This window comes from Salmo salar, chromosome ssa15 (genome assembly GCF_905237065.1).
Source record: "Salmo salar chromosome ssa15, Ssal_v3.1, whole genome shotgun sequence".
Taxonomy (NCBI): Eukaryota; Metazoa; Chordata; class Actinopteri; order Salmoniformes; family Salmonidae; genus Salmo; species Salmo salar.
In genome coordinates this window covers 110,015,901-110,039,331 of record NC_059456.1, presented here as the reverse complement: position 1 = coordinate 110,039,331, position 23,431 = coordinate 110,015,901, and the positions used below count along the sequence as shown (strand labels likewise).

Sequence of the window (23,431 nt, the reverse complement as noted above, 5' to 3'; positions counted from 1 at the left end):
CACCCCCTTGAACCAGTATTGTTTTCTGTGTTAACCAATGACCTTCCACTGACCTTAAATAAAGCCTGTGTGTCTATGTACGCTGACGGCTCGACAGTAAACACGTCGGCTACGACAGTAAAATAAATATTTATAGAATGGGTAACTACCAATAGGTTTAACATAGAGCTGCAGTCAGTTCTAGAATGGGTAACTACCAATAGGTTTAACATAGAGCTGCAGTCAGTTATAGAATGGGTAACTGCCAATAGGTTTAACATAGAGCTGCAGTCAGTTCTAGAACGGGTAACTACCAATAGGTTTAACATAGAGCTGCAGTCAGTTCTAGAACGGGTAACTACCAATAGGTTTAACATAGAGCTGCAGTCAGTTCTAGAACGGATAACTACCAATAGGTTTAACATAGAGCTGCAGTCAGTTATAGAATGGGTAACTACCAATAGGTTTAACATAGAGCTGCAGTCAGTTATAGAATGGGTAACTACCAATAGGTTTAACATAAAGCTGCAGTCAGTTCTAGAATGGGTAACTACCAATAGGTTTAACATAGAGCTGCAGTCAGTTCTAGAATGGGTAACTACCAATAGGTTTAACATAGAGCTGCAGTCAGTTCTAGAATGGATAACTACCAATAGGTTTAACATAGAGCTGCAGTCAGTTATAGAATGGGTAACTAGCAATAGGTTTAACATAGAGCTGCAGTCAGTTCTAGAATGGGTAACTAGCAATAGGTTTAAAATAGAGCTGCAGTCAGTTCTAGAATGGGTAACTACCAATAGGTTTAACATAGAGCTGCAGTCAGTTCTAGAATGGGTAACTACCAATAGGTTTAACATAGAGCTGCAGTCAGTTCTAGAATGGGTAACTAGCAATAGGTTTAACATAGAGCTGCAGTCAGTTATAGAATGGGTAACTGCCAATAGGTTTAACATAGAGCTGCAGTCAGTTCTAGAATGGGTAACTACCAATAGGTTTAACATAGAGCTGCAGTCAGTTCTAGAATGGGTAACTGCCAATAGGTTTAACATAGAGCTGCAGTCAGTTCTAGAATGGGTAACTACCTAAACCCCCCAAAGTCCCCACAAGGACAGAAGAACCAACACACACTCTATCCCAGAGTCTCCAGTATCTCTGTCTTTCTTCCTTTATTCTCTCTCAATCTTTTTCGCTCCAACTCTCTCTCTCAATTCAATTCAATTCAATTCAAGGGGCTTTATTGGCATGGGAAACATATGTTAACATTGCCAAAGCAAGTGAGGTAGATAATATACAAAAGTGAAATAAACAATAAAAATTAACAGTAAACATTACACATACAGAAGTTACAAAATAATAAAGACATTACAAATGTCATATTATATATATACAGTGTTGTATTGATGTACAAATGGTTAATGTACAAAAGGGAAATAAATAAACATAAATATCACATCAAATCAAATGTATTCATAAAGCTCTTCTTACATCAGCTGATATCTCAAAGTGCTGTACAGAAACCCAGCCTAAAACCCCCCAAACAGCAAGCAATGCAGGTGTAGAAGCACGGTGGCTAGGAAAAACTCCCTAGAAAGGCCAAAAACCTAGGAAGAAACCTAGAGAGGAACCAGGCTATGAGGGGTGGCCAGTCCTCTTCTGGCTGTGCCGGGTGGAGATTATAACAGAACATGGCCAAGATGTTAAAATGTTCATAAATGACCAGCAGGGTCAAATAATAATAATCACAGTGGTTGTCGAGGTTGTAACAGGGTGTCTGGTTCTGGCATTTAGGTCGCCACAGACTAGTACATGTCCCTGGGCCTGGAAATGATTGATTTCCCCCTCCAGGATGGAGAAGCTGTCTTCATTATAGTATGGGGATTCTAGTGGGGGGATATAGGTAGGATGGAGAAGCTGTCTTCATTATAGTATGGGGATTCTAGTGGGGGGATATAGGTAGGATGGAGAAGCTGTCTTCATTAAAGTATGGTGATTCTAGTGGGGGGATATAGGTAGGATGGAGAAGCTGTCTTCATTATAGTATGGGGATTCTAGTGGGGGGATATAGGTAGGATGGAGAAGTTGTCTTCATTATAGTATGGCGATTCTAGTGGGGGGATATAGGTAGGATGGAGAAGCTGTCTTCATTATAGTATGGCGATTCTAGTGGGGGGATATAGGTAGGATGGAGAAGTTGTCTTCATTATAGTATGGTGATTCTAGTGGGGGGATATAGGTAGGATGGAGAAGCTGTCTTCATTAAAGTATGGGGATTCTAGTGGGGGGATATAGATAGGATGGAGAAGCTGTCTTCATTAAAGTATGGGGATTCTAGTGGGGGGATATAGGTAGCACACAGGAGGACATTTTCTCTGTTGAGATCATTTCCTTATTCATTTCTAGCCAGATGTAAAATGTTCCTGTTTTGACTAATTTAATAGAGTGGGTTAGGTCTGCTATATACCAAATTAGCATACCCCCTGAGTCCCTTCCCTGTTTCACACCTGGTAGTTTGGTGGATGGGACTTGGGTGGAGTGGTGGTTTTGAGTCACAGTCAAGGGAAATACTTGCATTTACCCGCTGTATGGTAGCAGGGTGGAAGTATTTTCGTGGTAGCAGGGTGGAGATAACTAATTGTGCGATGGGGAAAGTAGAAGAAGCTTTTTCAATCACTCCCTTGAGTGCTGTGGCCACCCTTTCCTGCTGGGCTCTCAGGTGGTTTGTGCCTGTGTGTATTATTATGTGGCTGGGTGACCCTAGTTGGTCCTCAGACAGAAGGTCTAGGGTGGGCTGGGTGACCCTAGTTGGTCCTCAGACAGAAGGTCTAGGGTGCGCTGGGTGACCCTAGTTGGTCCTCAGACAGAAGGTCTAGGGTGCTGGGGGACCCTAGTTGGTCCTCAGACAGAAGGTCTAGGGTGCTGGGTGGCCCTAGTTGGTCCTCAGACAGAAGGTCTAGGGCGCTGGGTGACCCTAGTTGGTCCTCAGACAGAAGGTCTAGGGGGCTGGGTGGCCCTAGTTGGTCCTCAGACAGAAGGTCTAGGGCGCTGGGTGACCCTGGTTGGTCCTCAGACAGAAGGTCTAGGGTGCGCTGGGTGAACCTAGTTGGTCCTCAGACAGAAGGTCTAGGGTGCGCTGAGTGAACCTAGTTGGTCCTCAGACAGAAGGTCTAGGGTGCTGGGTGATCCTAGTTGGTCCTCAGACAGACGGTCTAGGGTGCGCTGAGTGAACCTAGTTGGTCCTCAGACAGAAGGTCTAGGGTGCTGGGTGATCCTAGTTGGTCCTCAGACAGACGGTCTAGGGTGCTGGGTGACCCTAGTTGGTCCTCAGACAGAAGGTCTAGGGTGCGCTGGGTGAACCTAGTTGGTCCTCAGACAGAAGGTCTAGGGTGCGCTGGGTGACCCTAGTTGGTCCTCAGACAGAAGGTCTAGGGTGCGCTGGGTGACCCTAGTTGGTCCTCAGACAGAAGGTCTAGGGCGCTGGGTGACCCTAGTTGGTCCTCAGACAGAAGGTCTAGGGTGGGCTGGGTGAACCTAGTTGGTCCTCAGACAGACGGTCTAGGGTGCTGGGTGACCCTAGTTGGTCCTCAGACAGAAGGTCTAGGGTGCGCTGGGTGACCCTAGTTGGTCCTCAGACAGAAGGTCTAGGGTGCTGGGTGACCCTAGTTGGTCCTCAGACAGAAGGTCTAAGGTGCTGGGTGACCCTAGTTGGTCCTCAGACAGAAGGTCTAGGGTGCTGGGTGAACCTAGTTGGTCCTCAGACAGAAGGTCTAAGGTGGTGGGTGACCCTAGTTGGTCCTCAGACAGAAGGTCTAGGGTGCGCTGGGTGACCCTAGTTGGTCCTCAGACAGAAGGTCTAAGGTGGTGGGTGACCCTAGTTGGTCCTCAGACAGAAGGTCTAGGGTGCGCTGGGTGACCCTAGTTGGTCCTCAGACAGAAGGTCTAGGGTGCTGGGTGACCCTAGTTGGTCCTCAGACAGAAGGTCTAGGGTGCTGGGTGACCCTAGTTGGTCCTCAGACAGAAGGTCTAGGGTGGGCTGGGTGACCCTAGTTGGTCCTCAGACAGAAGGCTAGGGTGCTGGGTGACCCTAGTTGGTCCTCAGACAGAAGGTCTAGGGTGCTGGGTGACCCTAGTTGGTCCTCAGACAGAAGGTCTAGGGTGCTGGGTGAACCTTGTTGGTCCTCAGACAGAAGGTCTAGGGTGCTGGGTGAACCTTGTTGGTCCTCAGACAGAAGGTCTAGGGTGCTGGGTGACCCTAGTTGGTCCTCAGACAGACGGTCTAGGGTGCTGGGTGACCCTAGTTGGTCCTCAGACAGAAGGTCTAGGGTGCTGGGTGACCCTAGTTGGTCCTCAGACAGAAGGTCTAGGGCGCTGGGTGACCCTAGTTGGTCCTCAGACAGAAGGTCTAGGGTGGGCTGGGTGACCCTAGTTGGTCCTCAGACAGAAGGTCTAGGGGGCTGGGTGAACCTAGTTGGTCCTCAGACAGAAGGTCTAGGGTGCTGGGTGACCCTAGTTGGTCCTCAGACAGAAGGTCTAGGGCGCTGGGTGACCCTAGTTGGTCCTCAGACAGAAGTTCTAGGGTGCTGGGTGACCCTAGTTGGTCCTCAGACAGAAGGTCTAGGGTGCTGGGTGACCCTAGTTGGTCCTCAGACAGAAGGTCTAGGGTGCTGGGTGAACCTAGTTGGTCCTCAGACAGAAGGTCTAGGGTGGGGTGGGTGACCCTAGTTGGTCCTCAGACAGAAGGTCTAGGGTGCTGGGTGACCCTAGTTGGTCCTCAGACAGAAGGTCTAAGGGGCGCTGGGTGACCCTAGTTGGTCCTCAGACAGAAGGTCTAGGGTGCTGGGTGACCCTAGTTGGTCCTCAGACAGAAGGTCTAGGGTGCTGGGTGACCCTAGTTGGTCCTCAGACAGAAGGTCTAGGGTGCTGGGTGACCCTAGTTGGTCCTCAGACAGAAGGTCTAGGGTGCTGGGTGACCCTAGTTGGTCCTCAGACAGAAGGTCTAGGGTGCTGGGTGACCCTAGTTGGTCCTCAGACAGAAGGTCTAGGGTGCTGGGTGACCCTAGTTGGTCCTCAGACAGACGGTCTAGGGTGCTGGGTGACCCTAGTTGGTCCTCAGACAGAAGGTCTAGGGCGCTGGGCGAACCTAGTTGGTCCTCAGACAGAAGGTCTAGGGCGCTGGGTGACCCTAGTTGGTCCTCAGACAGAAGGTCTAGGGTGCTGGGTGAACCTAGTTGGTCCTCAGACAGAAGGTCTAGGGTGCTGGGTGACCCTAGTTGGTCCTCAGACAGAAGGTCTAGGGGGCGTTGGGTGAACCTAGTTCAGACAGAAGGTCTAAGGTGCTGGGTGAACCTAGTTGGTCCGCAGACAGAAGGTCTAAGGTGCGCTGGGTGACCCTAGTTGGTCCTCAGACAGAAGGTCTAGGGTGCTGGGTGACCCTAGTTGGTCCTCAGACAGAAGGTCTAGGGTGCGCTGGGTGAACCTAGTTGGTCCTCAGACAGAAGGTCTAGGGTGCGCTGGGTGAACCTAGTTGGTCCTCAGACAGAAGGTCTAGGGTGCTGGGTGATCCTAGTTGGTCCTCAGACAGAAGGTCTAGGGTGCGCTGGGTGAACCTAGTTGGTCCTCAGACAGAAGGTCTAGGGTGCTGGGTGAACCTAGTTGGTCCTCAGACAGAAGGTCTAGGGTGCTGGGTGATCCTAGTTGGTCCTCAGACAGAAGGTCTAGGGTGCGCTGGGTGAACCTAGTTCAGACAGAAGGTCTAGGGTGCTGGGTGAACCTAGTTGGTCCTCAGACAGAAGGTCTAGGGTGGGCTGGGTGACCCTAGTTGGTCCTCAGACAGAAGGTCTAGGGTGGGCTGGGTGACCCTAGTTGGTCCTCAGACAGAAGGTCTAGGGTGCTGGGTGAACCTAGTTCAGACAGAAGGTCTAGGGTGCTGGGTGACCCTAGTTCAGACAGAAGGTCTAGGGGGCTGGGTGAACCTAGTTCAGACAGAAGGTCTAGGGTGCTGGGTGAACCTAGTTCAGACAGAAGGTCTAGGGTGCTGGGTGAACCTAGTTCAGACAGAAGGTCTAGGGTGCTGGGTGAACCTAGTTCAGACAGAAGGTCTAGGGTGCTGGGTGAACCTAGTTCAGACAGAAGGTCTAGGGTGCTGGGTGAACCTAGTTCAGACAGACGGTCTAGGGTGCTGGGTGACCCTAGTTGGTCCTCAGACAGAAGGTCTAGGGTGGGCTGGGTGACCCTAGTTGGTCCTCAGACAGAAGGTCTAGGGTGCTGGGTGACCCTAGTTGGTCTTTAGACAGAAGGTCTAGGGTGCTGGGTGACCCTAGTTGGTCCTCAGACAGACGGTCTAGGGTGCTGGGTGACCCTAGTTGGTCCTCAGACAGAAGGTCTAGGGCGCTGGGCGAACCTAGTTGGTCCTCAGACAGAAGGTCTAGGGCGCTGGGTGACCCTAGTTGGTCCTCAGACAGAAGGTCTAGGGTGCTGGGTGAACCTAGTTGGTCCTCAGACAGAAGGTCTAGGGTGCTGGGTGACCCTAGTTGGTCCTCAGACAGAAGGTCTAGGGGGCGTTGGGTGAACCTAGTTCAGACAGAAGGTCTAAGGTGCTGGGTGAACCTAGTTGGTCCGCAGACAGAAGGTCTAAGGTGCGCTGGGTGACCCTAGTTGGTCCTCAGACAGAAGGTCTAGGGTGCTGGGTGACCCTAGTTGGTCCTCAGACAGAAGGTCTAGGGTGCGCTGGGTGAACCTAGTTGGTCCTCAGACAGAAGGTCTAGGGTGCGCTGGGTGAACCTAGTTGGTCCTCAGACAGAAGGTCTAGGGTGCTGGGTGATCCTAGTTGGTCCTCAGACAGAAGGTCTAGGGTGCGCTGGGTGAACCTAGTTGGTCCTCAGACAGAAGGTCTAGGGTGCTGGGTGAACCTAGTTGGTCCTCAGACAGAAGGTCTAGGGTGCTGGGTGATCCTAGTTGGTCCTCAGACAGAAGGTCTAGGGTGCTGGGTGACCCTAGTTCAGACAGAAGGTCTAGGGTGCGCTGGGTGAACCTAGTTCAGACAGAAGGTCTAGGGTGCTGGGTGAACCTAGTTGGTCCTCAGACAGAAGGTCTAGGGTGGGCTGGGTGACCCTAGTTGGTCCTCAGACAGAAGGTCTAGGGTGGGCTGGGTGACCCTAGTTGGTCCTCAGACAGAAGGTCTAGGGTGCTGGGTGAACCTAGTTCAGACAGAAGGTCTAGGGTGCTGGGTGACCCTAGTTCAGACAGAAGGTCTAGGGTGCTGGGTGAACCTAGTTCAGACAGAAGGTCTAGGGTGCTGGGTGAACCTAGTTCAGACAGAAGGTCTAGGGTGCTGGGTGAACCTAGTTCAGACAGACGGTCTAGGGTGCTGGGTGACCCTAGTTGGTCCTCAGACAGACGGTCTAGGGTGCGCTGGGTGACCCTAGTTGGTCCTCAGACAGAAGGTCTAGGGTGCTGGGTGAACCTAGTTGGTCCTCAGACAGAAGGTCTAGGGTGCTGGGTGACCCTAGTTGGTCCTCAGACAGAAGGTCTAGGGGGCGTTGGGTGAACCTAGTTGGTCCTCAGACAGAAGGTCTAGGGTGCTGGGTGAACCTAGTTGGTCCTCAGACAGAAGGTCTAGGGTGCTGGGTGACCCTAGTTGGTCCTCAGACAGAAGGTCTAGGGTGCGCTGGGTGAACCTAGTTGGTCCTCAGACAGAAGGTCTAGGGTGCGCTGGGTGAACCTAGTTGGTCCTCAGACAGAAGGTCTAGGGTGCTGGGTGATCCTAGTTGGTCCTCAGACAGAAGGTCTAGGGTGCGCTGGGTGAACCTAGTTGGTCCTCAGACAGAAGGTCTAGGGTGCTGGGTGATCCTAGTTGGTCCTCAGACAGAAGGTCTAGGGTGCTGGGTGACCCTAGTTCAGACAGAAGGTCTAGGGTGCGCTGGGTGAACCTAGTTCAGACAGAAGGTCTAGGGTGCTGGGTGAACCTAGTTGGTCCTCAGACAGAAGGTCTAGGGTGGGCTGGGTGACCCTAGTTGGTCCTCAGACAGAAGGTCTAGGGTGGGCTGGGTGACCCTAGTTGGTCCTCAGACAGAAGGTCTAGGGTGCTGGGTGAACCTAGTTCAGACAGAAGGTCTAGGGTGCTGGGTGACCCTAGTTCAGACAGAAGGTCTAGGTTGCTGGGTGAACCTAGTTCAGACAGAAGGTCTAGGGTGCTGGGTGAACCTAGTTCAGACAGAAGGTCTAGGGTGCTGGGTGAACCTAGTTCAGACAGACGGTCTAGGGTGCTGGGTGACCCTAGTTGGTCCTCAGACAGACGGTCTAGGGTGCGCTGGGTGACCCTAGTTGGTCCTCAGACAGAAGGTCTAGGGTGCTGGGTGAACCTAGTTGGTCCTCAGACAGAAGGTCTAGGGTGCTGGGTGACCCTAGTTGGTCCTCAGACAGAAGGTCTAGGGGGCGTTGGGTGAACCTAGTTGGTCCTCAGACAGAAGGTCTAGGGTGCTGGGTGAACCTAGTTGGTCCTCAGACAGAAGGTCTAGGGTGCTGGGTGACCCTAGTTGGTCCTCAGACAGAAGGTCTAGGGTGCTGGGTGACCCTAGTTGGTCCTCAGACAGAAGGTCTAGGGTGCTGGGTGACCCTAGTTGGTCCTCAGACAGAAGGTCTAGGGTGCTGGGTGACCCTAGTTGGTCCTCAGACAGAAGGTCTAGGGTGCTGGGTGACCCTAGTTGGTCCTCAGACAGAAGGTCTAGGGTGCTGGGTGACCCTAGTTGGTCCTCAGACAGAAGGTCTAGGGTGCTGGGTGACCCTAGTTGGTCCTCAGACAGAAGGTCTAGGGTGCGCTGGGTGAACCTAGTTGGTCCTCAGACAGAAGGTCTAGGGTGGGCTGGGTGAACCTAGTTCAGACAGAAGGTCTAGGGTGCTGGGTGAACCTAGTTGGTCCTCAGACAGAAGGTCTAGGGTGGGCTGGGTGACCCTAGTTGGTCCTCAGACAGAAGGTCTAGGGTGCGCTGGGTGAACCTAGTTCAGACAGAAGGTCTAGGGTGCTGGGTGAACCTAGTTGGTCCTCAGACAGAAGGTCTAGGGTGCTGGGTGAACCTAGTTGGTCCTCAGACAGAAGGTCTAGGGTGCTGGGTGAACCTAGTTGGTCCTCAGACAGAAGGTCTAGGGTGCTGGGTGACCCTAGTTGGTCCTCAGACAGAAGGTCTAGGGTGCGCTGGGTGAACCTAGTTCAGACAGAAGGTCTAGGGTGCTGGGTGATCCTAGTTCAGACAGAAGGTCTAGGGTGCGCTGGGTGAACCAAGTTCAGACAGAAGGTCTAGGGTGGGCTGGGTGACCCTAGTTGGTCCTCAGACAGAAGGTCTAGGGTGCGCTGGGTGAACCTAGTTGGTCCTCAGACAGAAGGTCTAGGGTGCGCTGGGTGAACCTAGTTGGTCCTCAGACAGAAGGTCTAGGGTGGGCTGGGTGACCCTAGTTGGTCCTCAGACAGAAGGTCTAGGGTGCGCTGGGTGACCCTAGTTGGTCCTCAGACAGAAGGTCTAGGGTGCTGGGTGAACCTAGTTCAGACAGAAGGTCTAGGGTGCTGGGTGAACCTAGTTCAGACAGAAGGTCTAGGGTGCTGGGTGAACCTAGTTCAGACAGAAGGTCTAGGGTGCTGGGTGACCCTAGTTCAGACAGAAGGTCTAGGGTGCGCTGGGTGACCCTAGTTCAGACAGAAGGTCTAGGGTGCTGGGTGAACCTAGTTCAGACAGAAGGTCTAGGGTGCTGGGTGAACCTAGTTCAGACAGAAGGTCTAGGGTGCTGGGTGACCCTAGTTCAGACAGAAGGTCTAGGGTGCGCTGGGTGACCCTAGTTCAGACAGAAGGTCTAGGGTGCTGGGTGAACCTAGTTCAGACAGAAGGTCTAGGGTGCGCTGGGTGAACCTAGTTCAGACAGAAGGTCTAGGGTGCGCTGGGTGAACCTAGTTCAGACAGAAGGTCTAGGGTGCGCTGGGTGAACCTAGTTCAGACCGAAGGTCTAGGGTGCGCTGGGTGACCCGAGTTCAGACAGAAGGTCTAGGGTGCTGGGTGACCCTAGTTGGTCCTCAGACAGAAGGTCTAGGGCGCTGGGTGAACCTAGTTGGTCCTCAGACAGAAGGTCTAGGGTGCTGGGTGAACCTAGTTGGTCCTCAGACAGAAGGTCTAGGGTGCTGGGTGAACCTAGTTGGTCCTCAGACAGAAGGTCTAGGGTGCGCTGGGTGAACCTAGTTGGTCCTCAGACAGAAGGTCTAGGGTGCTGGGTGAACCTAGTTGGTCCTCAGACAGAAGGTCTAGGGTGCTGGGTGAACCTAGTTGGTCCTCAGACAGAAGGTCTAGGGCGCTGGGTGACCCTAGTTGGTCCTCAGACAGAAGGTCTAGGGTGCTGGGTGAACCTAGTTCAGACAGAAGGTCTAGGGTGCTGGGTGAACCTAGTTCAGACAGAAGGTCTAAGGTGCGCTGGGTGACCCTAGTTCAGACAGAAGGTCTAGGGTGCGCTGGGTGAACCTAGTTCAGACAGAAGAGCTAGGGTGCGCTGGGTGACCCTAGTTGGTCCTCAGACAGAAGGTCTAGGGTGCTGGGTGAACCTAGTTGGTCCTCAGACAGAAGGTCTAGGGTGCTGGGTGACCCTAGTTGGTCCTCAGACAGAAGGTCTAGGGGGCGTTGGGTGAACCTAGTTGGTCCTCAGACAGAAGGTCTAGGGTGCTGGGTGAACCTAGTTGGTCCTCAGACAGAAGGTCTAGGGTGCTGGGTGACCCTAGTTGGTCCTCAGACAGAAGGTCTAGGGTGCGCTGGGTGAACCTAGTTGGTCCTCAGACAGAAGGTCTAGGGTGCGCTGGGTGAACCTAGTTGGTCCTCAGACAGAAGGTCTAGGGTGCTGGGTGATCCTAGTTGGTCCTCAGACAGAAGGTCTAGGGTGCGCTGGGTGAACCTAGTTGGTCCTCAGACAGAAGGTCTAGGGTGCTGGGTGATCCTAGTTGGTCCTCAGACAGAAGGTCTAGGGTGCTGGGTGACCCTAGTTCAGACAGAAGGTCTAGGGTGCGCTGGGTGAACCTAGTTCAGACAGAAGGTCTAGGGTGCTGGGTGAACCTAGTTGGTCCTCAGACAGAAGGTCTAGGGTGGGCTGGGTGACCCTAGTTGGTCCTCAGACAGAAGGTCTAGGGTGGGCTGGGTGACCCTAGTTGGTCCTCAGACAGAAGGTCTAGGGTGCTGGGTGAACCTAGTTCAGACAGAAGGTCTAGGGTGCTGGGTGACCCTAGTTCAGACAGAAGGTCTAGGTTGCTGGGTGAACCTAGTTCAGACAGAAGGTCTAGGGTGCTGGGTGAACCTAGTTCAGACAGAAGGTCTAGGGTGCTGGGTGAACCTAGTTCAGACAGACGGTCTAGGGTGCTGGGTGACCCTAGTTGGTCCTCAGACAGACGGTCTAGGGTGCGCTGGGTGACCCTAGTTGGTCCTCAGACAGAAGGTCTAGGGTGCTGGGTGAACCTAGTTGGTCCTCAGACAGAAGGTCTAGGGTGCTGGGTGACCCTAGTTGGTCCTCAGACAGAAGGTCTAGGGGGCGTTGGGTGAACCTAGTTGGTCCTCAGACAGAAGGTCTAGGGTGCTGGGTGAACCTAGTTGGTCCTCAGACAGAAGGTCTAGGGTGCTGGGTGACCCTAGTTGGTCCTCAGACAGAAGGTCTAGGGTGCTGGGTGACCCTAGTTGGTCCTCAGACAGAAGGTCTAGGGTGCTGGGTGACCCTAGTTGGTCCTCAGACAGAAGGTCTAGGGTGCTGGGTGACCCTAGTTGGTCCTCAGACAGAAGGTCTAGGGTGCTGGGTGACCCTAGTTGGTCCTCAGACAGAAGGTCTAGGGTGCTGGGTGACCCTAGTTGGTCCTCAGACAGAAGGTCTAGGGTGCTGGGTGACCCTAGTTGGTCCTCAGACAGAAGGTCTAGGGTGGGCTGGGTGACCCTAGTTGGTCCTCAGACAGAAGGTCTAGGGTGCTGGGTGAACCTAGTTCAGACAGAAGGTCTAGGGTGCTGGGTGAACCTAGTTGGTCCTCAGACAGAAGGTCTAGGGTGGGCTGGGTGACCCTAGTTGGTCCTCAGACAGAAGGTCTAGGGTGCGCTGGGTGAACCTAGTTCAGACAGAAGGTCTAGGGTGCTGGGTGAACCTAGTTGGTCCTCAGACAGAAGGTCTAGGGTGCTGGGTGAACCTAGTTGGTCCTCAGACAGAAGGTCTAGGGTGCTGGGTGAACCTAGTTGGTCCTCAGACAGAAGGTCTAGGGTGCTGGGTGACCCTAGTTGGTCCTCAGACAGAAGGTCTAGGGTGCGCTGGGTGAACCTAGTTCAGACAGAAGGTCTAGGGTGCTGGGTGATCCTAGTTCAGACAGAAGGTCTAGGGTGCGCTGGGTGAACCAAGTTCAGACAGAAGGTCTAGGGTGGGCTGGGTGACCCTAGTTGGTCCTCAGACAGAAGGTCTAGGGTGCGCTGGGTGAACCTAGTTGGTCCTCAGACAGAAGGTCTAGGGTGCGCTGGGTGAACCTAGTTGGTCCTCAGACAGAAGGTCTAGGGTGGGCTGGGTGACCCTAGTTGGTCCTCAGACAGAAGGTCTAGGGTGCGCTGGGTGACCCTAGTTGGTCCTCAGACAGAAGGTCTAGGGTGCTGGGTGAACCTAGTTCAGACAGAAGGTCTAGGGTGCTGGGTGAACCTAGTTCAGACAGAAGGTCTAGGGTGCTGGGTGAACCTAGTTCAGACAGAAGGTCTAGGGTGCTGGGTGACCCTAGTTCAGACAGAAGGTCTAGGGTGCGCTGGGTGACCCTAGTTCAGACAGAAGGTCTAGGGTGCTGGGTGAACCTAGTTCAGACAGAAGGTCTAGGGTGCTGGGTGAACCTAGTTCAGACAGAAGGTCTAGGGTGCTGGGTGACCCTAGTTCAGACAGAAGGTCTAGGGTGCGCTGGGTGACCCTAGTTCAGACAGAAGGTCTAGGGTGCTGGGTGAACCTAGTTCAGACAGAAGGTCTAGGGTGCGCTGGGTGAACCTAGTTCAGACAGAAGGTCTAGGGTGCGCTGGGTGAACCTAGTTCAGACAGAAGGTCTAGGGTGCGCTGGGTGAACCTAGTTCAGACAGAAGGTCTAGGGTGCGCTGGGTGACCCTAGTTCAGACAGAAGGTCTAGGGTGCTGGGTGACCCTAGTTGGTCCTCAGACAGAAGGTCTAGGGCGCTGGGTGAACCTAGTTGGTCCTCAGACAGAAGGTCTAGGGTGCTGGGTGAACCTAGTTGGTCCTCAGACAGAAGGTCTAGGGTGCTGGGTGAACCTAGTTGGTCCTCAGACAGAAGGTCTAGGGTGCGCTGGGTGAACCTAGTTGGTCCTCAGACAGAAGGTCTAGGGTGCTGGGTGAACCTAGTTGGTCCTCAGACAGAAGGTCTAGGGTGCTGGGTGAACCTAGTTGGTCCTCAGACAGAAGGTCTAGGGCGCTGGGTGACCCTAGTTGGTCCTCAGACAGAAGGTCTAGGGTGCTGGGTGAACCTAGTTCAGACAGAAGGTCTAGGGTGCTGGGTGAACCTAGTTCAGACAGAAGGTCTAAGGTGCGCTGGGTGACCCTAGTTCAGACAGAAGGTCTAGGGTGCGCTGGGTGAACCTAGTTCAGACAGAAGAGCTAGGGTGCGCTGGGTGAACCTAGTTCAGACAGAAGGTCTAGGGTGCTGGGTGACCCTAGTTCAGACAGAAGGTCTAGGGTGCTGGGTGAACCTAGTTCAGACAGAAGGTCTAGGGTGCGCTGGGTGAACCTAGTTCAGACAGAAGGTCTAGGGTGCGCTGGGTGAACCTAGTTCAGACAGAAGGTCTAGGGTGCGCTGGGTGAACCTAGTTCAGACAGAAGGTCTAGGGTGCGCTGGGTGAACCTAGTTGGTCCTCAGACAGAAGGTCTAGGGTGCTGGGTGAACCTAGTTGGTCCTCAGACAGAAGGTCTAGGGTGCGCTGGGTGAACCTAGTTCAGACAGAAGGTCTAGGGTGCGCTGGGTGAACCTAGTTCAGACAGAACTTGTGTATGTCCTCAGTGTGTGTGTGTGTGTGTGTGTGTGTGTGTGTGTGTGTGTGTGTGTGTGTGGGGTGAGGGGGGGTTGTCAGGGGGGTGGGATTCCCTGGTCTTGGGGTTGTTCATTTGTCTGTCCTGCGGAGATGTCGAAGCTTTGGGTCTGAGGTGGACTGTTCTGCTGGCTTCTCTGCGGGGGTGGCCACCTCTCTAATGGGTTGTTCTCTGTCACATGCCATCCTCCTCACCCTCTCCTCCATCCCCCCTCACCCTCTCCTCCATCCCCCTCACCCTCTCCTCCATCCCCCTCACCCTCTCCTCCATCCCCCCTCACCCTCTCCTCCATCCCCCCTCTCCCTCTCCTCCATCCCCCCTCTCCCTCTCCCTCTCCTCCATCCCCCCTCTCCCTCTCCTCCATCCTCCCTCTCCCTCTCCTCCATCCCCCCTCACCCTCTCCTCCATCCCCCTCTCCCTCTCCTCCATCCCCCCTCTCCCTCTCCTCCATCCCCCTCTCCCTCTCCTCCATCCCCCTCTCCCTCTCCTCCATCCTCCTCACCCTCTCCTCCATCCCCCTCACCCTCTCCTCCATCCCCCCTCACCCTCTCCTCCATCCCCCCTCACCCTCTCCTCCATCCCCCCTCTCCCTCTCCTCCATCCCCCCTCTCCCTCTCCTCCATCCCCCCCTCTCCCTCTCCTCCATCCCCCTCACCCTCTCCTCCATTCTCCCTCTCCTCCATCCTCCTCACCCTCTCCTCCATCCCCCTCTCCCTCTCCTCCATCCCCCTCTCCCTCTCCTCCATCCCCCTCACCCTCTCCTCCATCCCCCCTCTCCCTCTCCTCCATCCCCCCTCTCCCTCTCCTCCATCCCCCCTCACCCTCTCCTCCATCCCCCTCACCCTCTCCTCCATTCTCCCTCTCCTCCGTCCTCCTCACCCTCTCCTCCATCCCCCTCTCCCTCTCCTCCATCCCCCTCTCCCTCTCCTCCATCCCCCTCACCCTCTCCTCCATTCTCCCTCTCCTCCATCCTCCTCACCCTCTCCTCCATCCCCCTCACCCTCTCCTCCATTCTCCCTCTCCTCCGTCCTCCTCACCCTCTCCTCCATCCCCCTCTCCCTCTCCTCCATCCCCCTCTCCCTCTCCTCCATCCCCCTCACCCTCTCCTCCATTCTCCCTCTCCTCCATCCTCCTCACCCTCTCCTCCATCCCCCTCTCCCTCTCCTCCATCCCCCTCACCCTCTCCTCCATTCTCCCTCTCCTCCATCCCCCTCTCCCTCTCCTCCATCCCCCTCACCCTCTCCTCCATTCTCCCTCTCCTCCATCCTCCTCACCCTCTCCTCCATCCCCCTCTCCCTCTCCTCCATCCCCCTCACCCTCTCCTCCATCCCCCTCTCCCTCTCCTCCATCCCCCCTCACCCTCTCCTCCATCCCCCCTCTCCCTCTCCTCCATCTCCCCTCACCCTCTCCTCCATCCCCCTCTCCCTCTCCTCCATCCCCCCTCTCCCTCTCCTCCATCCCCCCTCACCCTCTCCTCCATCCCCCCTCTCCCTCTCCTCCATCCCCCCTCTCCCTCTCCTCCATCCCCCCTCTCCCTCTCCTCCATCCCCCCTCACCCTCTCCTCTATTGCTCTGTTCTTCTCCTGCTCTTTCTCCTGTTGATGTTGTCTCACCACAGTCCAGAGTGCAGATATGTATCTCTCCACCTCCAGCTCTCCGGGTCTGGTTGAGGGGGTGTTGTTGAGCTGGACTATGTTTTGTGCAGACTGGAGTGTGTTCACCTGCTGTTCCAGCTCCACTTGCCTTACCTCCAGCTGGGTGAATGCATTCTTCATTTCAATGAGGGAATAGTACTGTGTGCTGGGAGTCTGACTTTCCGCTTGGGGTTTCTCATCTGTGGGGTTGAAGACACGTTCGGGGTATCTTCCTCAAGATAGCTCAGCAGGATAAGCTCTAACTCTTTGATTACGTGAAAGTTCAGCTGAAACTGTTTGGGGTTGCCCTGTGCCGTTACTGTTACAGATTTGTACAGGTTCACATTGGCTGATTCAGAGTCCTCATTGTCTAATATCCTGAGTTTCCACCCATCGCTGACACCACCTCTTAACAGAGCGTTAGTGTGTTAATATAGCACTGCACCATTTGGGTGTGGTAGGCTGTGAAACTCTCCTGCCATTGTTAGGCTCAAGGGCTTTGACACCTCTCACTTCACACCTCCGTGAAGTAGCAGTCAGATAAACTCAGCAAAAAAAGAAATGTCCCTTTTACAGGACCCTGTCTTTCAAAGGTAATTTGTAAAAACACAAATAACTTCACAGATCTTCATTGTAAAGGGTTTAAACACTGTTTCCCATTGTCATAGTCCGTGTATGTAGGTGGCAGGGAAGTCAGGCGCAGGAGAAAACAGAGTGGTTAAAAAATGGAGTATTTATTTCCAAAACTAACTCCAAAACCCACGTAGAAAATAATCCGGACCCCCCTTCAGCAGTGAGGTAATGGGAGCAGCTATCTGACCAAAACCCCGGATAAACCTCCGGTAGTAATTGGCAAACCCTAAAAATCGCTGCACCTCTTTTACCGTGGTGGGAGTCGGCCAATTACGCACGGCTGTAATACGGTCACTCTCCATCTCCACTCCTGACGTAGATAGGCGATATCCTAAGAAAGAGACGGACTGTTTAAAGAACAAGCATTTCTCAGCCTTGACAAACAGGTCATGTTCCAACAGGCGACCAAGCACTTTGCGCACCAGGGACACATGCTCGGCGCGTGTAGCAGAGTAAATCAGAATGTCATCGATATACACCACTACACCCTGCCCGTGCAGGTCCCTGAAAATCTCATCGACAAAAGATTGGAAGACTGATGGAGCATTCTTCAACCCGTACGGCATGACGAGGTACTAATGCCTTGAGGTGGTACTAAATGCTGTCTTCCACTCGTCTCCATCTCGGATACGCACCAGGTTATACGCACTCCTGAGATCCAGTTTTGTGAAGAAGCGTGCGCCGTGCATTAATTCAATCACCGGGGCGATCAGAGGTAGCGGGTAACTGTACCCCACTGTAATTTTATTAAGACCTCGATAATCAATGCACGGTCGCAGACCCCCATCCTTCTTCTTCACAAAAAAGAAACTCGAGGAGACGGGTGAGATGGAGGGCCTAATGTATCCCTGACGCAGGGATTCAGAGACATTTGTTTCCATAGCCACCGTCTCTGCCTGTGACGGGATACACGTGACTCCTGGGAAGTGCAGCGTCTACCATGAGATTTATCGCACAGTCCCCCCGTCGATGAGGTGGTAATTGAGTCACCTTCTTTTTACAGAAGGCGAAAGCCAAATCGGCATATTCAGGGGGAATGCGCACGGTAGAGACCTGGTCTGGACTTTCCACCGTAGTAGCACCTACGGAAACCTCTACACACCTACCTGAGCACTCTCGCGACCACCCCGTGAGAGCCCTCTGTGGCCAAGAAAAAATGGGGTTATGACTAGTTAAATGAACCATAAATAATTAATGAACATGCACCTGTGGAACAGTCGTTAAGATACTAACAGCTTACAGACGGTAGGCAATTAAGGTCACAGTTAGGAACTTTCTACTACTTTCTACTGACTCTGAAAAACACCAAAAGAAAGATGCCCAGTGTCCCTGCTCATCTGCGTGAACGTGCCTTAGGCATGCTGCAAGGAGGCATGAGGACTGCAGATGTGGCCTGGGCAATATATTGCAATATCCGTACTGTGAGACGCCTAAGACAGCGCTACAGGGAGACAGGACGGACAGCTGATCGTGGGTACAGGGGCTGATCGTGGGCACAGGGGCTATGGTGGTCTGCTTGAAACATGTTGGTATTACAGACCCAATCAGGGACATGTTGAAAATGTCAGTGAAGACACCTGCCAGTTTGTCATCACATGCCCGGAGCACACGTCCTGGTAATCCGAATGGCCCCGCGTGAATGTTGACCTGTTTAAAGGTCTTACGCACGTCAGCTACGGAGAGCGTGATCACACACAGTCGTCTGGAACAGCTGATGCTCTCATGCATGCCTCAGTGTTGCTTGCCTCAAAGCGAGCATAGAAGTGATTTAGCTTGTCTGGTAGGCTCATGTCACTGGGCAGCTCGTGGCTGTGCTTCCCTTTGTAGTCTGTAATACTTTGCAAGCCCTGCCACATAAGATGAGCGTCGGAGCCGGTGTAGTATGATTCAATCTTAGCCCTGTATTGATGCTTTGCCTGTTTGATGGTTCGTCGAAGGGCATAGCAGTATTTCTTATAAGCTTCCAGGTTAGAGTCCCGCACCTTGAAAGCGGCAGCTCTACCCTTTTAGCTCATTGCGAATGTTGCCTGTAATCCATGGCTTCTAGTTGGGGTATGTATGTACAGTCACTGTGGGGACAACGTCCTCGATGCACTTATTGATAAAGCCAGTGACTGATGTGGTGTACTCCTCAATGCCATCAGAAGAATCCCGTAACATATTCCAGTCTGTGATAGCAAAACATTCCTGTAGTGTAGCATCTGCGTCATCTGATCACTTTCTTATAGACCGAGTCACTGGTGCTTCCTGCTTTAATTTTTGCTTGTAAGCAGGAATCAGGAGGATATAGTTGTGGTCAGATTTACCAAATGGAGGGTGAGAGAGAGCTTTGTGCGCGTCTCTGTGTGTGGAGCAAAGGTGATCTGCTGAATGTTATCCATGTCGTCGTTCAGCCATGATTCGATGAAACATAAGATGCTACAGTTTCTGATGTCCCGTTGGTAGGATATTCGTGATCGTACCTCGTCTAGTTTATTGTCCAATGATTGCACGTTGGCGAGTAATATTGACGGTAACGGCAGCTTTCCCACTCGCCGTCGGTGGATCCTTACGAGGCACCCCACCCTGTGTCCTCTATACCTGCGTCTCTTTCTCCTGCCAATGACGGGGATGTTGGCCTTGTCGAGTGTTCGCAGTATATCCTGTGCTTCCTGCTTGTTGAATAAAAAATCTTAGTCTGATCCGAGGTGAGTGATCGCTGTCCTGATATCCAGAAGCTCTTTTTTGCCGTAAGATACGGTGGCAGAAACATTATGTACAAAATAAATTACAAATAACACGAGAAAAAACACATAGTAGCACAATTGTTTAGACGCCCGTAAAACTGCTGCCATTTCTTCCACCGCCATTTTACTACATTTGGCAGGAGGTTAGGAAGTGCAGCTCATTTATGTTCCTTTTGATGGCATAGAAGGCCCTTCTTGCCTTGTCTCTCAGATCGTTCACAGTTTTGTGGAAGTTTACTTGTGGCTCTGATGTTTAGGCCGAGGTACGTATAGTTTTTTGTGTGCTCTAGGGCAACGGTGTCAAGATAGAATTTGTATTTGTGGTCCTGGCAACTGGACCTTTTTTGGAACACCATTATTTTTGTCTTGCTGAGATTTACTGTCAGAGCCCAGGTCTGTCAGGGCCCAGGTCTGTCAGGGCCCAGGTCTGTCAGGGCCCAGGTCTGTCATGGCCCAGGTCTGTCAGGGCCCAGGTCTGTTAGTGCCCAGGTCTGTCAGGGCCCAGGTCTGTTAGTGCCCAGGTCTGTCAGGGCCCAGGTCTGTCATGGCCCAGGTCTGGCAGGGCCCAGGTCTGTCAGAGCCCTGGTCTGTCAGGTCCCAGGTCTGACAGGGCCCAGGTCTGTCAGGTCCCAGGTCTGTCAGGGCCCAGGTCTGTCAGGGCCCAGGTCTGTCAGGTCCCAGGTCTGACAGGGCCCAGGTATTTCAGGGCCCTGGTCTGTCAGGGCCCAGGTCTGTTAGGGCCCAGGTCTATCAGGGCCCAGGTCTGTCAGAGCCCAGGTCTATCAGGGCCCAGGTCTGTCAGAGCCCAGGTCTGTCAGGGCCCAGGTCTGTCAGGGCCCAGGTCTGGCAGAATCTATGCAGAAGATCTAGGTGCTGCTGTAGACCCTCTTTGGTCTCTCTCCCCAACTAGTAACTTCTTCCCTCTTCTATTCTGTCTGCTATTGTGGCCCCCCCTCCCTCCTTCCAATCTCTCTGGCCCCCCCTCCCTCCTTCCAATCTCTCTGGCCCCCCCTCCCTCCTTCCAATCTCTCTCTTTTATTTTGATGTTGCCCCGCTGGTCCCGTCGAGCAGGACAGGCAGCAGCTGCGTGTGTGTGTGTGTGCATGCGTGTGTGTGTGTGGTTCAGGGGTGGTGTTTGACAATAATAGCAGAGATGAGGTTGGGGTCACAGTGTGTTTGGGAAGGTGTGTGTGTGTGTGTGTGTTTGGAAAGGTGTGTGTGTGTATGTGTTTGGGAAGGTGTTTGTGTGTGTTTGTGTGTGTGTGTGTGTGTGTGTGTGTGTGTGTGTGTGTGTGTGTGTGTGTGTGTGTGTGTGTTTGTGTGGAGTAGAGGTTTAGGGGAGTGTATGGTGTGGGATGGGTAATTATAGGGTCTGGGAGGGGGGCTACATTAGCCAGCTGTCAGTATATATCTACAAACCCCCCTCTGTCCACCCCTCCCCTCTCATAATCCTCCTCTCTCTCCTCTCCACCCCCTTCTCTCTCCACTCCTCCCCTCTCATAACCCTCCTCTCTCTCCTCTCCACCCCCTTCTCTCTCCACTCCTCCCCTCTCATAACCCTCCTCTCTCTCCTCTCCACCCCCTTCTCTCTCCACTCCTCCCCTCTCATAACCCTCCTCTCTCTCCTCTCCACCCCCTTCTCTCTCCACTCCTCCCCTCTCATAACCCTCCTCTCTCTCCTCTCCACCCCCTTCTCTCTCCACTCCTCCCCTCTCATAACCCTCCTCTCTCTCCTCTCCACCCCCTTCTCTCTCCACTCCTCCCCTCTCATAACCCTCCTCTCTCTCCTCTCCACCCCCTTCTCTCTCCACCCCTCCCCTCTCATAAACCTCCTCTCTCTCCTCTCCACCCCCTTCTCTCTCCACTCCTCCCCTCTCATAATCCTCCTCTCTCTCCTCTCCACCCCCTTCTCTCTCCACTCCTCCCCTCTCATAACCCTCCTCTCTCTCCTCTCCACCCCCTTCTCTCTCCACTCCTCCCCTCTCATAACCCTCCTCTCTCTCCTCTCCACCCCCTTCTCTCTCCACTCCTCCCCTCTCATAAACTTCCTCTCTCTCCTCTCCACCCCCTTCTCTCGCCACCCCTTCTTAATCAGAGTAAAGTTCCCATCCTGCTAGTTGTTAAAGGCAGAGAACAGACAGACCTCTGACTCATTAAGGTGATATTAATCTCTCTTCCACTCTCTCCTTCACCTCTCTCCTCCCCTCTCTCCTCCCCTCTCTCACCTCTCTTCTCCCCTCTCTCCTCCCCTCTCTCCTTCACCTCTCTCCTCCCCTCTCTCCTCCCCTCTCTCACCTCTCTTCTCCCCTCTCTCTCCCTCTCCTTCACCTCTCTCCTCCCCTCTCTCCTCCCCTCTCTCACCTTTCTCACCTCTCTCCTCCCCTCTCTTTCCCTCTCCTCACCTCTCTCCTTCCCTCTCTCCTCCCCTCTCTCACCTCTCTCCTCCCCTCTCCCCTCTCTCTCCCCTCTCTCATCCTCTCTCTCCTCCCCTCTCTCCTCCCCTCTCTCCCCTCTCTCCTCCCATCTCTCCTCCCCTCTCTCCCCTCTCTCCTCCCCTCTCTCCTCCCCTCTCTCCCCTCTCTCCTCCCCTCTCTCCTCCCCTCTCTCCCCTCTCTTCTCCCCTCTCTCCTCCCCTCTCTCCCCTCTCTTCTCCCCTCTCTCCTCCCCTCTCTCCTTCCCCTCTCTCCTCCCCTCTCTCCCCTCTCTCCTCCCCTCTCCCCTCTCTCCCCTCTCATCCTCTCTCTCCTCCTCTCTCTCCTCCCCCTCACCTTCATCTCTCTCCTCCCCTCTCTCCTCCCCTCTCTCCCCTCTCTCCTCACCTCTCTTCTCCCCTCTCTCCCCTCTCTCCTCACCTCTCTTCTCCCCTCTCTCCCCTCTCTCCTCACCGCTCTTCTCCCCTCTCTCCCCTCTCTTCTCCCCTCTCTCCTTCCCCTCTCTCCTGCCCTCTCTCCCTCTCTCCTTCCCCTCTCTCCTCCCCTCTCTCCCCTCTCTCCTTTACCTCTCTCCTCACCTCTCTCCTCCCCTCTCTCCCCTCTCTCCTCCCCTCTCTCCTTCACCTCTCTCCTCCCCTCTCTCCTCCCCTCTCTCCTTCACCTCTCTCCTTCCCCTCTGTCCTCCCCTCTCTCCTCCCCTCTCTCCTCCCCTCTCTCCTCCTCTCTCTCCTCCCCTCTCTCCTCCCCTCTCTCCTTCACCTCTCTCCTCCCCTCTCTCCTCCCCTCTCTCCTCCTCTCTCTCCTTCACTTCTCTCCTCCCCTCTCTCCTTCACCTCTCTCCTCCCCTCTCTCCTCCCTTCTCTCCTCCCCTCTCTCCTCCCCTCTCTCCTCCTCTCTCTCCTTCACTTCTCTCCTCCCCTCTCTCCTCCCCTCTCTCCTCCCTTCTCTCCTCCCCTCTCTCCTTCACCTCTCTCCTCCCCTCTCTCCTCCCCTCTCTCCTTCACTTCTCTCCTCCCCTCTCTCCACTTCTCTCCTCCTCTCTCTCCTCCCCTCTCTCCTCCCCTCTCTCCTCCCCTCTCTCCTCCTCTCTCTCCTCCCCTCTCTCCTTCACCTCTCTCCTTCACCTCTCTCCTCCCCTCTCTCCTCCTCTCTCTCCTCCCCTCTCTCCTCCCCTCTCTCCTCCTCTCTCTCCTTCACCTCTCTCCTCCCCTCTCTCCTCCTCTCTCTCCTCCCTCTCTCCTCCCCTCTCTCCTCCTCTCTCTCCTCCCCTCTCTCCTTCACCTCTCTCCTTCACCTCTCTCCTCCCCTCTCTCCTCCTCTCTCTCCTCCCCTCTCTCCTCCCCTCTCTCCTCCTCTCTCTCCTCCTCTCTCTCCTCCCCCTCTCTCCTCCTCTCTCTCCTTCACTTCTCTCCTCCCCTCTCTCCTCCCCTCTCTCCTCCTCTCTCTCCTCCTCTCTCTCCTCCTCTCTCTCCTCCCCTCTCTCCTCCTCTCTCTCCTTCACTTCTCTCCTCCCCTCTCTCCTCCTCTCTCTCCTCCTCTCTCTCCTCCCCTCTCTCCTCTTCTCTCTCCTCCCTCTCTCCTTCACCTCTCTCCTCCCCTCTCTCCTCCCTCTCTCCTCCCCTCTCTCCTCCCCTCTCTCCTCCCCTCTCTCCTCCCCTCTCTCCTCCCCTCTCTCCTCCCTCTCTCCTCCCCTCTCTCCTCCTCTCTCTCCTCCCCTCTCTCCTCCTCTCTCTCCTCCCCTCTCTCTCCTCCCCTCTCTCCTCACCTCTCTCCTTCACCTCTCTCCTCCCCTCTCTCCTCCTCTCTCTCCTCCCCTCTCTCCTCCCCTCTCTCCTCCTCTCTCTCCTTCACCTCTCTCCTCCCCTCTCTCCTCCCCTCTCTCCTCCCCTCTCTCCTCCCCTCTCTCCTCCCCTCTCTCCTTCACCTCTCTCCTTCACCTCTCTCCTCCCCTCTCTCCTCCCTCTCTCCTCCCCTC

General features: G+C 54.2%; 1 protein-coding gene across 3 annotated transcripts in view; it reads left to right on the top strand.

Annotated features, from left to right (window-relative positions):
* LOC106572978 (neural cell adhesion molecule L1.1) overlaps nucleotides 1–23,431 on the top strand; it is a 129,005-nt gene that overhangs the window by 24,991 nt on the left and 80,583 nt on the right. The window lies entirely within an intron of this gene.